The sequence below is a fragment of the Bombina bombina genome, chromosome 6 (assembly GCF_027579735.1).
Source record: "Bombina bombina isolate aBomBom1 chromosome 6, aBomBom1.pri, whole genome shotgun sequence".
In the NCBI taxonomy this organism is placed as follows: Eukaryota; Metazoa; Chordata; class Amphibia; order Anura; family Bombinatoridae; genus Bombina; species Bombina bombina.
In genome coordinates this window covers 897,496,344-897,514,080 of record NC_069504.1, presented here as the reverse complement: position 1 = coordinate 897,514,080, position 17,737 = coordinate 897,496,344, and the positions used below count along the sequence as shown (strand labels likewise).

Below are 17,737 nucleotides of genomic sequence, written 5' to 3'. Positions count from 1 at the left end.
GTTATATGACTTATTCAGTTGCCATTATCACTTATGAGAATGGATAGGGGCAGTGCATTTAGAGGACTCCAGAGGGGTATTTTCCCCAAGTTAGGGTCATAAGTTTGGTGACATTGGATTTTGCTCTGTCGAGGGTATACATTGGTAGTGGTCAGTAATAACACAAAGCCTAGTTCTATAGGGCAAGTACGATGTATATATTTGCCATTAAACTTATGAGAGAGGATAGCGGGAGTGCATTCTGCAATCTCCTGACCCCAAGTTAGGGTCATAGCTTTTGTGTCATAAGATTCTATTCAGTCTGGTGTATACTTGGTTACTCACTAGGTGACAGAGGGTTTAGTTTTTATAGTAAAGATGTTTTTATGATGTATGTATTTGCTAATGTAACATATGTGAGTGGATAGGGCCAAGGCATGCAGCGGTCTCCAGAGGGGTTTTATCCCCAAGTTACGGTCCTAACTTTTGTGTCATTTGATTTTGCTCTGCCAGGGGTATACTTGGGTAGTGGTCACTAAGGGACACAAAGCCCTTGTTGCTGCCTTCTTTCATGGGCTCTCTGATGCGATTAAAGACGAAGTTGCTGCCAGAGATTTACCAGAAGATCTCGAGGCATTGGTGTCTTTTTTTTTTATCCTAATTGACATCAGACTAAGTGCGAGGCCCTCTTTCAAGGAGCGCTTGCGGAAGCCTCCTGTTCCGTTGTCTCCTACGTGTTCGTTCCCACTCATGCCTCCCTCTCCTTCCATGCCTCTTGGTCCCGAGTCACCAGGTACTGCTGAGCCGATGCAGTTGGGATTCACGCGTCTCTCCGCGGCGGAGAGGGCCTTTAGGAGGAGGGAGAGGTTCTGCCTCTATTGTGGGTTACAGGGCCACCTTTTGAAGTCTTGTCCTACACGGCCGGGAAACGCTCACACCTAAGGTCCTGTCGGGGGCAGACCTTGGGTGGTTTAGCCTCGTCCCCGGAACCGCTAAAGGAGAAACCTTTGATAACGGTTGTCCTTTCCTGGGTGGACTCCTCCATAGTCACCCAGGCTCTTGTTGACTCCGGTGCTGTGGGCTATTTCATTGACAGTGCTTTTGTATCAAAGCACTCCATTCCTGTTTTGCCTCGGTCCATTCCGCTAGCTATTGAGGCCATTGATGGCAGGCCCCTTCAGCCCGCACTCGTTACTCATGAAACTGCTCCGTTATCCATGGCTGTTGGGGCTCTCCATTTTGAAACCCTCCAGTTCCAGGTGATAAACTCTCCCCATTTTCCGGTTGTTCTGGGTTATCCCTGGCTCCAAAAGCACAATCCCAGTCTCGACTGGTGCAGATCCGAGATGTTGTCGTGGTCTCCGCAATGTATTTCCACTTGTCTTCGGAAACCAGTTAAAGTCTTGTGCACTTCTTCGGTATCTCAATTGCCAAAGGATACCGAGAGTTCCTAGACGTTTTTGACAAGATGCGTGCCGGTACGTTGCCTCCTCACCGGTCTTACGATTGTGCCATAGACCTGCAACCTAGAGCCATTCCTTTCTCGGGGCCGGGTTTACCCTCTGTCTGTTGCGGAAAATTGTGCTATGGAGGAGTATGTTGCTGATGCTTTGTCGCGGGGGATCATCCGCAAATCCTGCTCTCCTGCAGGGGCTGGCTTCCTCTTTGTGAAGAAAAAGGGTGGCGAGTTAAGACCATGCATCGATTATAGGGGTCTTAATCATCTTACCATTAAGAATGCCTACCCTATTCCGCTCATTACGGAACTCTTTGACCGCCTCAAGGGAGCTACTTTCTTTACTAAACTTGATTTGAGAGGAGCGTACAATCTCGTTAGGATCAAGGAGGGCCACGAATGGAAAACAGCATTTAACACCAGGAGCAGGCATTATGAGTATCTTGTAATGCCCTTTGGCCTATGTAATGCTCCTGCTGTTTTCCAGGAATTTATTAATGATGTCCTACGAGATATGTTGCAACAGTGTGTTGTGGTGTACTTGGACGACATCCTCATACACTCACCCACACTTGAGGCTCATCTTTCTGATGTTACAGGGGTTCTTCAGAGACTATGTGAGAACGGCCTGTTTTGTAAACTCGAGAAATGTGAGTTTCATCAGACTCAAGTAACCTTCCTAGTTTATGTTATCTCCGTTGCAGGGTTCTCCATGGATCCTGACAAGTTATCTGCAGTTCTGCAGTGGCCTCGCCCAGTTGGTCTTCGGTCTATTCAACGTTTTTTGGGGTTCGCCAATTACTATAGAAATTTTATTAAAAACTTTTCTTCCTTGGTCAAACCTATCACAGACATGACCCGTAAAGAGAATGATCCACTCCATTGGTCACCTACTGCCATTAAGGCCTTTGATAGTCTTAAGACTGCCTTTGCTGCCGCTCCAGTCCTGGTTCATCCTAACCCTGTCCTGCCTTTCGTTCTTGAGGTCGATGCGTCTGAGACTGGAGTAGGTGCCCTCTTGTCTCTACGTCCTACGCCTGACGGTTCCTTGCATCCATGTGGTTTCTTCTCTAAGAAATTGTCTCCAGCGGAGTGCAATTATGAAATTGGCGACGGGGAATTACTGGCCATAATTTTGGCATTCAAGGAATGGAGGCATCTTCGCGAGGGTACTAGCGTGCCAGTGCTCATTCTTACTGACCACAAGAATTTAACTTATCTATCTGAAGCAAAACGTTTGTCGCCCCGATAGGCCAGATGGGCGCTATTTTTGTCTCGGTTTAATTATGTGGTCTCCTACCTGCCTGGTAGTAAGAATGTTAGGGTTGATGCCCTCTCTCGACAATTTTCCCCTCTGTCCAAGGAGGAGTCTGTACCTACTCCAGTTATACCTCCTGACCATATTTTGGCTACCATACGTACTAATTTGACTTCTCCCTTGGGGAAGGAGATCCTGGCTGCACAAACCAATGCACCTCCTGAGAAACCTAGTGGTAAGTGTTTTGTTCCTGAGAATCTTCTAACTAAACTTTTGCACACTTACCACTATCCTAAAGCCACAGGTCACCCAGGCAAGAACCAAATGATTTGGTCTGTCACTCGACAATTCTGGTGGCCAGGTCTTCGTTCTGATGTTGCTGTGTATGTTGCCTCCTGCTCAGTTTGTGCACAGAGTAAGACTCCTCAACGCCTTCCTGTGGGTCTTCTTCAACCTATTGCTAATGGTGAGCGTCCTTGGGCACATCTTTCCATGGACTTCATTGTCGAGCTCCCTGTTTCCAATGGCAATACTGTTATCCTTATGGTGGTTGACCGTTTTTCTAAAATGTCACATTGCATTCCCTTGAAGAAGTTGCCTACCGCTCAGGAGCTTGCTTCAATTTTTGCCCGTTTACATGGGTTACCCAAGGAGATAGTGTCGGAGCGGGGTAGCCAGTCTGTCTCCAGATTTTGGCGTTTCTTTTGTGCTCAAATGGGGATCCAGCTTTCCTTCTCCTCGGCATATCACCCTCAATCGAATGGGGTTGTGGAACGGTCTAATCAAGCTCTGGAACAGTTCCTCCAATGCTATGTCTCAGATCACCACAATAATTGGTCTGAACTGTTACCTTGGGCAGAGTTTGCTCGTAATAGTGCTATTAATGCTTCCTTCAAGTTATCCCCGTTCATGGCGAATTATGGGTTTCAACCATCCTTGTTGCCCGATTCATTCATGTCTCAGGGTATTCCGGCTTTGGAGGAGCATCTCCGGCAACTCCGTTCCACGTGGGTGCAGATTAAGGATTGCCTTCATCGTTCTATGCAGCGCCAAAAGTTCCAGGTTGATCGTAGGCGTCTGCCCACGCTTTCCTACCAGGTTGGTGAGAGTTTGGCTGTCCTCCCGCAACTTGAATCTTTGTGTGCCTTCCAATAAACTGGCTCCCCGTTATGTTGGTCCTTTTCAAATACTCTGACGGGTCAATCCTGTGGCCTACGCTCTTGACCTTCCTCATGCAATGCGCATCTCCAATGTTTTTCATGTCTCCCTCTTAAAACCATTGGTTTGTAATTGGTTTACCACTGTGTTGCCTCGTCCCCGTCCTATCTTTGTTGGCAACCATAAGGAGTATGAGGTCAGCAGCATTATTGACTCTCGTATGTCCAGGGGCCGCGTACAGTATTTCGTTCACTGGAGGGACTACGTTCCGGAGGAGAGTTCTTGGGTTCCCTCCTCTGATGTTCATGCTCCCGCCCTCCTCCGTGCCTTCCATGCCTGTTTCCCCAATAAGCCTTTGGTTCTCCCGCTGGGGAGGGGTCGTTGAGGGGAGGGTACTGTCAAGGTTTTTTTCCTGTTTTGTTTTCCATGTGCTGCTGGCAGCCATTTTACTCACCTCTCTTGCTGACTCTGGTGCATACTGTGTGATGCTGCTCAATTCCTGCACTTCCTTTTATGGCCAGACTGGTGTACATCATCAGTGTGAGACAGGATGCAGTCTCAGAATTGTGATGTCATCCCTTACTATTTAAAGGGCCTCTGTTCAGTATGCTTTGCCCTTGCGTTGTCTCAGACCTGTTTGTGAGAGATCCTGTGTATTACCTGGCTGTCTGACGTCCCTCCTGGTTCCTGATCCTTGGCTTGTTCCTGACTCTGCTCCTTGTTCCTGATTCCGGCTCGTCTGACTACTCGCTTTGGCTCCTGACTCGGCTTGTCTGACTACCAGCTCTGGTTTTGATTCCTGGCTTGTTATTTGACTTGTGGACTTTTATTATTTTTTGCTATTAATAAAGGTGTGATTATTTTTGCACTTCTCGTCTCAGTCTGATTCCTGGCATCCTGACACATAAGCACACTGCTTCAAAAATTTGTTGCATCCCAAAGCACAGTTGTAAAGGTGTATTCATTTCGTACAGAATGATCTAGCAAATTGAAGTAATTCTCTAAAGAAAATGTTGCTTAAAAACAAAAATTAGGGTGGCTTTATACGCCCCAAACAATTTCCAAACTCCCTTATTAGCTAAAATAGGGAAATTATTGATTCACTGGAAGAAATATTAACTGATTCTGTGTGGAGATTTCCACTTTAGATAAAACTTCTGAACCCTGTCCTAGGGCTGACCTTCCCTCAATAAGGTTAAGAGTGTTTTTTTGCTTGATCACAATTTGATTGATAGCTGGAGATCGAGATCATGGAACAAGGGAATGAGGGACTACACTTGTTACTCTGCAGTTCATAAATCTTACTCCCGAATTGATTCAGTTTTGATCAGTCAGATGCTAGCCCCCCTATCATCGGGTCTACTATTATCTCCTTCACTTGGTCTGACCATGACGTAGTGCTTATTTCTTTGAGGGGATTGAAGAGATAAATTATGCAATCAGCAACTAAAAGAAAAGATGATTCAATTTTTCTCACTTAAAGGGACAGTACACTGTAAAATTGTTTTTATATTAATGTATTTTTAATTTATTGTTATATCAGCTGCAGAGTATAAAATGTATGAGAAATTGCATTTTAAGGTTTATTTGTGTATTTGAAGTACATGGATCATTGGGAACAATTTAAATGGGAGAACATTTTTGGGTGAACTGTCCCTTTAACAAAGAGTCAATAAAGGATACAAATATATGTTTGGGAAGGCTTTTCCTGCAAACAAACTAACGCCTAGATTTAGAGTTTTGTCGGTAAAGACCCGCGTAGCTAACGCAGCTTTTTTCCTACCGCTGCTCCCAAACAACGCTGGTATTTAGATTTGTCTGAAGGGCTGCGTTAGGCTCCAAAAAGGGTGCGTTGAGCCGAATTTACCGCCACTTCAACCCTCAATACCAGCGTTTCTTACGGTAGCGGTAAGCTGGCAAAACGTGCTCGTGCACGATTCCCCCATAGGAAAAAATGGGGTAGTTTGGGATGAAAAAAAACCTAACACCTGCAAAAAAGCAGCGTTATTGTTTCCTATGGGGAAACACTCTCTAAGTCTGCACCTAACACCCTAACATGAACCCCGAGTCTAAACACCCCTAACCTTACACTTATTAACCCCTAATCTGCCGCCCCCGCTATCGCTGACACCTGCATTATATTATTAACCCCTAATCTGCCGCTCCGGACACCGCCGCAAGCTACATTATCCTTATGAACCCCTAATATACTGCCCCCAACATCGCCGACACCTATATTATATTTATTAACCCCTAATCTGCCCCCGAACGTCGCCGCCACCTAACTACACTTATTAACCCCTAATCTGCCGACCGGACCTCGCCGCTACTATAAAAAAGTTATTAACCCCTAAACCGCCACACTCCCGCCTCGCAAACCCTATAATAAATTGTATTAACCCCTAATCTGCCCCCCCCCCAACGTCGCCGCCACCTAACTTCAAGTATTAACCCCTAATCTGCCGACCGGACCTCGCCGCTACTCTAATAAATGTATTAACCCCTAAAGCTAAGTTTAACCCTAACCCTAACACCCCCCTAAGTTAAATATAATTTTAATCTAACAAAATAAATTAAATCTTATTAACTAAAGTATTCCTATTTAAAAATAAATACTTACTGGTAAAATAAACCCTGAACTAGCTACAAAATAACGAATAATTATATTGTATCTATTTTAGGATTTATATTTATTTTACAGGCAACTTTGTATTTATTTTAACTAGGTACAATAGCTATTAAATAGTTATTTACTATTTAATAGCTACCTTGTTAAAATAATTACAAAATTACCTGTAAAATAAATCCTAACCTAAGTTACAATTAAACCTAACACTACACTATCAATAAATTAATTAAATAAATTACCTACAATTAAATAAACTAAACTAAATTAGAAAACCCCCCCACTAAATTACAGAAAATAAAAAAATATTACAAGAATTTTAAACTAATTACACCTACTCTAAGCCCCCTAATAAAATAAAAAAAACAAAATAATAAAGGTCCCTACCCTATTCTAAATTAAAAAGTAATCAGCTCTTTTACCAGCCCTTAAAAGGGCTTTTTGCGGGGCATGCCCCAAAGTAATCAGCTCTTTTGCCTGTAAAAAAAAATACAACCCCCCCAACATTAAAACCCACCACCCACATACCCCTACTCTAACCCACCCAAACCCCCCTTAAATAAACCTAACACTACCCCCCTGAAGATCTCCCTACCTTGAGTCGTGTTCACCCAGCCTGGCCGAAGTCATCATCCAAGGGGCGCTGAAGATGTCTTCCATCCGATAGAAGTCTTCATCCAAGGGGCGCTGAAGAGGTCTTCCATCCGATAGAAATCTTCATCCAGGCGGCGTCTTCAATCTTCACCATCCGGAGCGGAGCCATCTTCAAAGCAGCTGACGCGGAGCCATCCTCTTCCACCGACGCCTACTCGCCGAATGAATATTCCTTTAAGTGACGTCATCGAAGATGGTGTCCCTCGAATTCCGATTGGCTGATAGGATTGTATCAGCCAATCGGAATTAAGGTAGGAAAAATCTGATTGGCTGATTCAATCAGCCAATCAGATTGAAGTTCAATCCGATTGGCTGATCCAATCAGCCAATCAGATTGAGCTCGCATTCTATTGGCTGTTCCGATCAGCCAATAGAATGCAAGATCAATCTGATTGGCTTATTGAATCAGCCAATCAGATTTTTCCTACCTTAATTCCGATTGGCTGATAGAATCCTATCAGCCAATCGGAATTCGAGGGACGCCATCTTGGATGACGTCACTTAAAGGAATATTCATTCGGCGAGTAGGCGTCGGTGGAAGAGGATGGCTCCGCGTCAGCTGCTTTGAAGATGGCTCCGCTCCGGATGGATGAAGATTGAAGACGCCGCCTGGATGAAGACTTCTATCGGATGGAAGACCTCTTCAGCGCCCCTTGGATGAAGACTTCTATCGGATGGAAGACATCTTCAGTGCCCCTTGGATGATGACTTCGGCCCGGCTGGGTGAACACGACTCAAGGTAGGGAGATCTTCAGGGGGGTAGTGTTAGGTTTATTTAAGGGGGGTTTGGGTAGACTAGAGTAGGGGTATGTGGGTGGTGGGTTTTAATGTTGGGGGGGTTGTATTTTTTTTACAGGCAAAAGAGCTGATTACTTTGGGGCATGCCCCGCAAAAAGCCCTTTTAAGGGCTGGTAAAAGAGCTGATTACTTTTTAATTTAGAATAGGGTAGGGACCTTTATTATTTTTTTTTTATTATTATTTTATTAGGGGGCTTAGAGTAGGTGTAATTAGTTTAAAATTGTTGTAATTTTTTTTATTTTCTGTAATTTAGTGGTTTTTTTTTTGTAATTTAGTTTAGTTTATTTAATTGTAGGTAATTGTAGGTAATTTATTTAATTAATTTATTGATAGTGTAGTGTTAGGTTTAATTGTAACTTGGGTTAGGATTTATTTTACGGGTAATTTTGTAATTATTTTAACTAGGTAGCTATTAAATAGTTAATAACTATTTAATAGCTATTGTACCTAGTTAAAAAAATACAAAGTTGCCTGTAAAATAAATATAAAACCTAAAATAGCTACAATATAATTATTCGTTATATTGTAGCTATATTAGGGTTTATTTTACAGGTAAGTATTTAGTTTTAAATAGGAATACTTTAGTTAATACGAATTTATTTCGTTAGATTAAAATTATATTTAACTTAGGGGGTGTTAGGGTTAGGGCTAGACTTAGCTTTAGGGGTTAATACATTTATTAGAGTAGCGGTGAGGTCCGGTCGGCAGATTAGGGGTTAATACTTGAAGTTAGGTGGTGGCGACGTTGGGGGGGGGGCAGATTAGGGGTTAGTAAATATTATGTAGGTGTCGGCAATGTTAGGGGCAGCAAATTAGGGGTTTATAGGGATAATGTAGGTGGCGGCGGTGTGCGGTCGGCAGATTAGGGGTTAAAAATATTTATAATAGTGGCAGCGATGTGCGGGAACCTCGGTTTAGGGGTACATAGGTAGTTTATGGGTGTTAGTGTACTTTAGAGCACAGTAGTTAAGAGCTTTATAAACCGGCGTTAGCCCATAAAGCTCTTAACTACTGACTTTTTTTGCCGTTAGGAGTCTTGTCGGTAGAGGGTGTACCGCTCACTTCAGCCAAGACTCTAAATACCAGCGTTAGGAAGATCCCATTGAAAAGATAGGATACGCAATTGGCGTAAGGGGATCTGCGGTATGGAAAAGTCGCGGCTTGAAAGTGAGCGGTACACCTTTACCTAAATACCAGCGGGCGGCCAAAAGCAGCGTTAGGACCCCTTAACGCTGCTTTTGACGGCTAACGCAGAACTCTAAGTCTAGGTGTAAGTTTTGTACAAAGCAAATTGAATCCTCAAAAGACGAAATTCAACATTTGCAAGGCCAATATAAATTGGGGCCTAGAGCTTCTATTCTCTGAAACCTAAATGATAAAACGACTACTTTGGATACGTTATTGACATTAGAAGCTACCAGATCACTTAAAATCATAAATTACTGATACTTCATATATGCTCCATATGCTTCATATATGCTGACACAATGTTGGCAAAAAGGAAATTACTAGATTGACATTTATCCCACAAATCCAAAAACCAAATGGGGTTACCACTAATCATCCACAAGATATCTTGGATACTTTTGCCAACTTTTATCAAAAGTTTTACGTTATCCCTATGTCCAACAACAAAAACCAAAATGCTTTAGATACTAGTGAATTTGAGAAATTGCCAAAATTAAGTAAAATGTAACTAGACAAACTATAAACCCATCTATTACATCACAGGAGGTACAAAATGCCATTAAAAATCTAAAAAACAATAAAAGCACCTGCCCATGATGGCTATTCGGGAATATTTTATAAAACATTTATTGAGTCCTATTTTGACTACTTTCTTTAATTGTATGTTAGATGGGAAGGTATGATGGAGGAGCTGTTGATGGCTCGGATATCTGTAATACCCAAACAGGGTAAGAGTAAGCAACATTGTAGTAACTATCTCCCTATTTTTCTAATTAACCAAGAAATCAAGCTATTTACTAAAATTCTAGCTACAAGACTAAATCATTTGATGCCCAAATTAATTCACCCTGGCAAAGTAGGATTCATTAAAAATAGGCTCCAGATAAAATACGAAAAATGCATTGAATATGCCTTACTTAGTGGGACGCCTTCTCTGTTTCTGTCTTTGGATGCAGAGAAGGCGTTTGACAGAGTTGATTGGTCCTATCTTTATACTGTATTAGAAGTAATGGGAATCTCTGGAAAGTTTTGCTCTGCGGTTTCCTCCGTCTATTTAAACCCAAAAGAATTTGTCAAAATTGAAGGTTATAAAATATTAAAAATGGGACAAGACAGGGATGTCCCCATTATTATTTGCCCTTTGTATCGAACCACTGGCTTCTTTTATTAGACAAAACCGAGATATTTCTGGTCTTAAAGTCGGCAAAACCAAATACAAAATTAGTCTTTTTGTGGATGATGTTATACTAAATATAACAAAACAATTACTCTCACTTCCCTAAGTGTACTCTACTATTGATAAATTTGCAAATATTTTGTGGCACCAAATTAACAATGATAAGTGTGAAGCGATCAGTGCAAATTTACCACAACTTACTAACAAATTATTATTTATTTTTTTTAAATTTAAATGGGCATTAAAAAGGCCTCAAATATATTGAGGTTATACTTTCCAATAAAGTTAATTTATTATTCCAACTAAACTATCCCCCATGTTTTCTCACTTACGACAATTAATAAATAGATGGCAAATATTAAACATTTTGTTTGGTCACTCTGTCACGGTTAAGATGCCAATTTTAACCAAACATTTATATTTATTTAGATCTTTACTCATTACAAAAAATAATAATAATATTCTAAAAAAATTTCAGCCAAACCTAATCTCTTTCATTTGGAAGGGACAAAAAAAAAAAAAAAGAGAATTAACAGGAATACACTCAATCGCCTTAGGACGGGGGTTGGATTGGGTCTTTCTGAGGTTGGATTGGGCCTTTTGCGTCTAGGTCTGCCCGGACAACCTTGTGGCATAATGTTACAGATATCCAGTGCATCCAATTGGAGTCATATATGACAATGGTAACTTCTCTTTATAAACTATTTTGGTCCTCACAGTCTCATAGACCAGAAAACTGGAGAAAACTTACTATAATGTATCACTCCCTTTTTCTCTGGGATAAAATTAGTGCCAAATATCCTTTGATTAGTGATAGATCCAGAGCGACACCTCTTGTCACATTTTCTACTCTATATTTTACTTCCTTCAAATGAAATGGCCTAACAAAGGTTTATATAGTATAGCGGATACCTAATCCTTCATAACATAAAATCAATATAAAGACCTTAACATACAAGATCTAGCTAGTTTCAATACTTGCAACTCAGGGCTAGAGTATTTAAGGTACTAGGTAGAGACACTGTCACATCAGATACTCATCTGGAGTATCTTTGCATGTCCCCTCATCAAGTTAAAGGTGCTATTTCTAACTTATATCCGTTGTTTAATATACCTACAAACTGCCTTCCATGGTTAAGTGGCAAACAGATCTAAATAATATATGGACAGTAAAGAAATTATGTGAGGTCTTAAAAAGAGGCACACATTTTTCATTTAGTGCCAACCTGAAAGAAAATGATCTTAAATTAATGGTAATTTTTTACTGTTTACTACACATATTTCAGAATAACTGCATATGACATGTAAAACCATTTTTTTTAAATCCTTAGTAGTTCTTTTTTATAATTTAATGTATTTCTACCTAACTCTTTTACTTGTTCCACCTCCGCATATTTCCTGAATCAGTTGTCTCTACGTAGAGAGGAATGCAAGCTCCTGAGTCTTAGAAATCCATGCATACTCAATTGCCCCAAGGCAGAACATACAGTGATCTGAGATGTCATTGCAGAAAATGCAGCATGTCTGCAGAAAGAATAGGACGCATGCAGGAACTATTAGCGCTAGAACTTTGTAGTGCTGCTCCACATTAGACTGTTCTCTTCAAACAGAGCTGTGCTCTGGTTGCAGTGTGTAAGTTTTCCTTAACACAGTGCATCCAGAGCAAAGTGCTGTTTGATGTGAGCAGTCAAATATGCAGTAGCCCTGCAAAGCAGCAGCACATTGCTTCTTGACTGGCTCTCAGAGATTTTTCAAACCCGCCCCCTAGCCTTTGCTAGTCTGCAAAGCTGTTTATACTGAATGTAAGATGTTAGTATGAGCATTGCATCTTTTTTATTACTACATTTCTATGAAAAGGAAACAGATTTATTCAAGAAATTTTAAAATTTATTTTTTGTATGCAGCTATTTTTTGTATGCAATGCAATTATATTATAAAGCATTAAAATTGCTTTATTCTTCAGTTAACCAACACATTGCAGTTGAATTGGTGCCTTAGTGTAACTGTCTAATTTAACCATTTTATTTTATCTAAAAATAACCTGCAGAAAAATTTTCACCAAGAAATCTCATCGCAGAAAGTGACAAAAAATTCTGCCTCTGGGCTCAATTGCTCTACATAATTCAATTCAATTTTCCTATTAGTCAAGAATTTAATTGTATTAAAATGTATACTTCCCAAATTGTAATGAAGCGCTGCTCTATTTCAGAGAACCGCTGCTTACTATTGAGTATCGGAACGTAAGCAGGGATTCCCATGTTTTCAGATAGCACATGCACAAAACATGAATATACACTGAGTCTGTGATGCTGCCTACAAAGAAGCACATGCGTATTTAAAAAAAGGGGTGTCTTTTTATTTTCGCTCAATGCCAATCAGACCAGATTCTTTTTGGAAAGATGTGAAAACATCACCAAAAAAAAAAAAAGCATCTGCCACGGCAAACGGAGATAGCAGTAAACAGAGACACAATTTTCGGTAATAACATGTTTATTTGGCAAATACAAAAAAAATAATAAATTAAACCAGTTTAAATTTAATGATTAATAAGATGCTTCTTTTTTATGGTACCTTCACCCTTCTAGAATGAGTTCCATCTAGTGCTCTATGTTTCTGTGGTTGTGGTGAGAGAGGCACATATGCACATCTGGTGGCAGTGCTCATGTGTGGAGAATTTATGGACCAAGACCTCTAATTTACTTAGTACTATATTTAGCAAAGTGATGCACGTAACACCCACATAAGCACTACTTCATGACCCGATTAAAGGTCTCTCTGCTAAAGCCAATAAACTAGTTGCTTTAATTTGTACAGCAGTTAAAATGAGCATTGCACGTTATTGGAAACTGTGTCCATCATCATTTACTATTATTGAACTCAAAATCACTTATTTTTACCAGATGAGTAGTGCTTCAGCCGATACTAAAAAACAACTTCTAGACCTCTGAAACCTTGGATTATGTATACAGAAAATATACTCAGATAACAGGTACTCTAGAGAGAATTGACCGTTGACAGATATTACTTATTAAATGGACAGTCTACACCAGAATTTTTATTGTTTAAAAAGATAATCCCTTTATTACCCATTCCCCAGTTTTGCATAACCAATACTGTACAGTTATATTAATACACTTTTTACCTCTATGATTACCTTGTATCTAAGCTTCTGCAGAGTGTCCCCTTATTTCAGTTATTTTGATAGGCTTGCATTTCAGACAATCAGTGATGACTCCTATGTAACTCCACGGGCATGAGCACAATGTTATCTATATGGCCCACATGAACTAACGCACTTAAGTTGTGAAAAAATGTCAAAATACATTCAGATAAGAGGTGGCCTTCAAAGGCTAAGAAATTACCATATGAGCCTATCTAGGTTTAGCTTTCAACTAAGAATACCAAGAGAACAAAGCAAAATTGGTGATAAAAGTAAATTGTGAAGATGTTTAAAAATGACATGCCCTATCTGAGTCATGAAAGTTTAATTTTGACTAGACTGACTGTCCCTTTAAATCGTTTAAGTAACTTTTTTTTTAAACCATTAAAATCAATTTCAAGAAAACTGGGGTGGCTTTAATGTAAAGTGTAATGTCGCTTTAAGTGTTGTTTGCAGTTTAGAAGAGTACTCGAGTCTCGAGACCACCATCCACCCTGAATTCCCAAAAGTCATCTTGCCGCTCTTTACCAACATTATTAATAATGTCACAAAACGTACACATAAAATAGTAACTGAACTAAAGAAGACCAGCAGAAAAGCGCTAATCCTTATGTGCACCTTTCTGGGCACCTTGATTCAACCCTTCGAACCAATATCAGTATTACAACAAGCCAATTCAAACGAAAACGAGTCATGACACGCACAATCACTGTGGATGCGATACCATGTTTTCTTATTGGCTGGAAGGCCTCGGTTTTCCTTCCTGATTGGCGCATTGTTTCTGGTACACTGTAAGTCGATTGGTTATACTTGCCGCTGTGGCATACAGTATGAACTCTTATTGGTGAATTACTTCGCCGCTTTGGGAGGTTTTGAGAGCTCCTGGATCTGGTATCTGAGGCCCGAGAAACCATTCGGATCCAGTCGCTGGGACCCAACCTGCAGCGGAGCGTAGGTGAGGGCAGCAGGGCATTTGGGATTGGTTATGGGAGTGGGTTACGTTTTATATGTGCAGCACAGGGGACAGTGCATATTTAGCTGTTTGATTACTTACTGAAGATATATTCATTTAAAAAAAAAAATTATACAAGCTTTAATTATACATCTTGTTTATATTTTTTGTTTGCAAATTATATTTTATATTAAGCCGCATTCCCCTTTTATAGCCTTTACTGAACGTTCCCTGGAATTTATTTTAAACATTAACATGTATTTGTATGATAATGTGATCTGTGGGGAAAAATAATGACATTTAGCAGCCAAATGTGTTGATTCGGAGATGTTTACTAAATAAACTGGTTAAATATATGGAACATTAAGTTCATACTGTACGATTTTGTGAGATGTTTCGTCTAATAAACTAATTATACAGTTGTTACTAGTGAAGATAAATACCATTTGACAAGTCACAGGCAGTGGCAATGGTTCTGTTTATGTATATATTGTTTTAATTATTTTTTTAATGAAGGGTGCACAATAGAATATATGGAAATACTATGCCCCCAATCTTAATACATTTTGTAACTTGAAAACTCAACTAAAACTTTGTCATATTAAATCCCCACAATTTTGTATGCCAGTGAAGTCATTTGCAATGCCCTGCAGCTACCCAGACCTTACTGAACTGGGTCTGCTTTTGTTTTTTGATATTTTTATCATGTAATTTAAAGGAATATGAAGCCCAGATGTTCTCTTTCACAATTCAGATAGAGCATGCAATTTTAAACAACTTTTTAATTTACTTCATTTATAATTTTTTCTTCATTCTCTTGGTATCTTTATTTGAGAAGCAGGAATGGAAGATAAGGCGCCGGCCCATTTTTTTTGGTTCAGCATCTTAATAGTGCTTGCTGATTGGTGGCTACATTTAGCCACCAATCAACAAGCGCTACCCAGAGTGCTGAGCCAAAAATGGGCTGTGGGAATTTTATGCTCATTTATCCAGAGAAACATTTGGGAGGTCAGGCAATGATGTTGGACGATTTGTGAGTTCAGGCACTGATGTTGGACGAGAAGGCATTCAATGGGGTTGAGGTCAAGGCTCTGTGGAAGCCACTCAAATTTTGCCACACCAAACTTGTCAAAACATGTTTTTATAGAGTTTACTTTGTCCATAGGGGTACAGCTGTGCTGGCACAGGAAAAGGTCTTCCCCCAAACTGTTACCACAAAGTTGGAAGCACCCAGTTGTCTAAAATTACTTTTGTATTCTGTTGTATTAAAGGGATACTAAACACATTTTTTTTTTCTTTCATGATTCAGATAGAGTATGCCATTTTAAGTAACTTTCTAATGTACTCCCTATTATCAATTTTTATTTTTTCTCTTGCTATCTTTATTTGAAAAATCTGAAATTTATGCTAAGGAGCCGGCCCATTTTGGGTTCAGCACCCTGGATAGCGCTTGCTGATTAATGACTACATTTAGCCACCAAGCGCTACCCAGGTACTGAACCAAAAATGGGCCGCTCCTAAGCTTACATTCTTGCTTTTCAAATAAAGATAGCAGAAGAACAATTGATAAGAGTAAATTAGAAAGTGGCTTAAAATTGCATGCTGTATCTGAATCATGAAAGAAAGAGAAAAATGGACTTAGTATCCCTTTAAGAGGACTGTTCACTGGAATTAAGGGGTATTGCTAAATCCCTGAAAAACAGCCCCAGAGAATTATACCTCATCCACTAAACTTACAGTAGTCACCAGGTAGGTAGCATTGTCCTGGCATCTACCACACCCAGATTCTGCTATCAGACTTCCGGATAGTGGAGTGACACATTTCCACTGCTCCACAGTTCAGTGGCAATGTGCTTTACTTTACTCCAGATGTGAGGCTTGTATACCGCTGCTTGGCCATGGAAACCCATTTCATGAAGCTCCCAAAACACAGTTCTTGTTCTGATGTTGCTTCCAGAGGCAATTTTGAACTAGTTGATTTTTATTCTCGCTTCAACACTCAGCAGCCCCACTCTGATTTTTCGTGGTCTACCACTTTATAGCTGGGCTTTTATTGCTCCTAGACACTTTTTTTTTTACTTCACAATAATAGCACTTACAGCAGACTGGGGCAGATCTAGTTCACAAACTGACTTGTAGCAGTGTTGGCATCTTATAACAGGGCACATTTAAAGTCACTGAGCTCTTCATTAAACCCATCCTGCTGCCAAATTCATATTTTCTCCCATTTTCTGGCCCACTCTAATCGGGTGACAGACATCAGCCAATCACAGACTAGTATAATATACCCTGTGAGCTTGTGCACATGCTCAGTAGCATTTTGTTCCCCAGAAAGTGTGACTATTAAATGAATGTGCAAAATTTGATAATGGAAGTGAATTGGAAAGTGTCTTAATGCTCTGTCTGAATCATAAAAGTTTATTTTGACTTGAATGTCCCTTTAATGGCTATGTGCTGGCTTTTATGCACCTTTTAGCAGTAGGTGTGGAGGAACACCTGACATCAATCATTAATAGGGGTGTTTACATACTTTTGGCCATTGCATTAAAAAACAAAACAAAACTCAGTTGTCTTCTCACTAAAGAATCTGTGGTAAACAGGAAAAATCATAACACAATCTTGTGAATTTATGGTCAGTGCTTACAGATTTGCAAAGGGTCTGCAGGGCTAGGATGCTGCAAATTATTCTAATATATTCATGGGTGGGAATATTGTGTGTCTTATAAAATGATGATATACTGACGTTGATTATGATGTAATGGTAGTAATACTAATAATTAGCACGTCACACTTGAGATCACAATATCTGTGAAAAAATGAAATAGAAAATGTGATTTGTACTTTTGTACTAATATATACAGTATGTAAACTCTGAATAACAAACCGAAAATGCTGCGATTTTGATTGATTGATTGTTTGCACAACAAATCCCCAATATGTGTATGTCTGCTTTTTAATACCAAGATTAGCACCATATGCATGTTTGTGGAGCCTGTCTATGAGCTAATACTGGTACAAATTGGTACTCATGCTCTGTGGAGTATGTATGGAGCATACCTACCTATCAGCGCTCATGAGCATGCATCATGTGCACCATACTGCTGAATTCTGTGTCCCTTTTAGATAATCTATTTACATCAACCTACTAGTTTCACTAATAAAATATGTAGGCTGACCATATTGCCGCTTTAAAAAGCGACACATATGAAAAATACATATGTCAGGGCTGTTTTCAGGGCTGTTTAAAGAAATGGTTTTGTATAAGAACCCTCACATATGAATTTTTCATATGTGTTCCTTCTTAAAGCGGCAATATGGTCAGCCTAAAAA

The 17,737-nt window shown here is 40.0% G+C and overlaps 1 protein-coding gene across 4 annotated transcripts in view; it reads left to right on the top strand.

Annotated features, from left to right (window-relative positions):
• Nucleotides 1-17,737, top strand: part of GLCE (glucuronic acid epimerase) — a 416,991-nt gene that overhangs the window by 36,244 nt on the left and 363,010 nt on the right. For 2 of the 4 annotated variants that reach the window (XM_053718494.1, XM_053718495.1), the window contains exon 1: nt 14,212-14,410. The exons of 1 other annotated variant lie outside the window; for it this stretch is intronic. The gene's annotated coding sequence lies outside the window, so the exon portion shown is untranslated. Of the gene's footprint in view, nt 1-14,210; nt 14,411-17,737 lie in introns of those variants that run through there. One more of the 4 variants, XM_053718497.1, reaches the window with a different exon arrangement.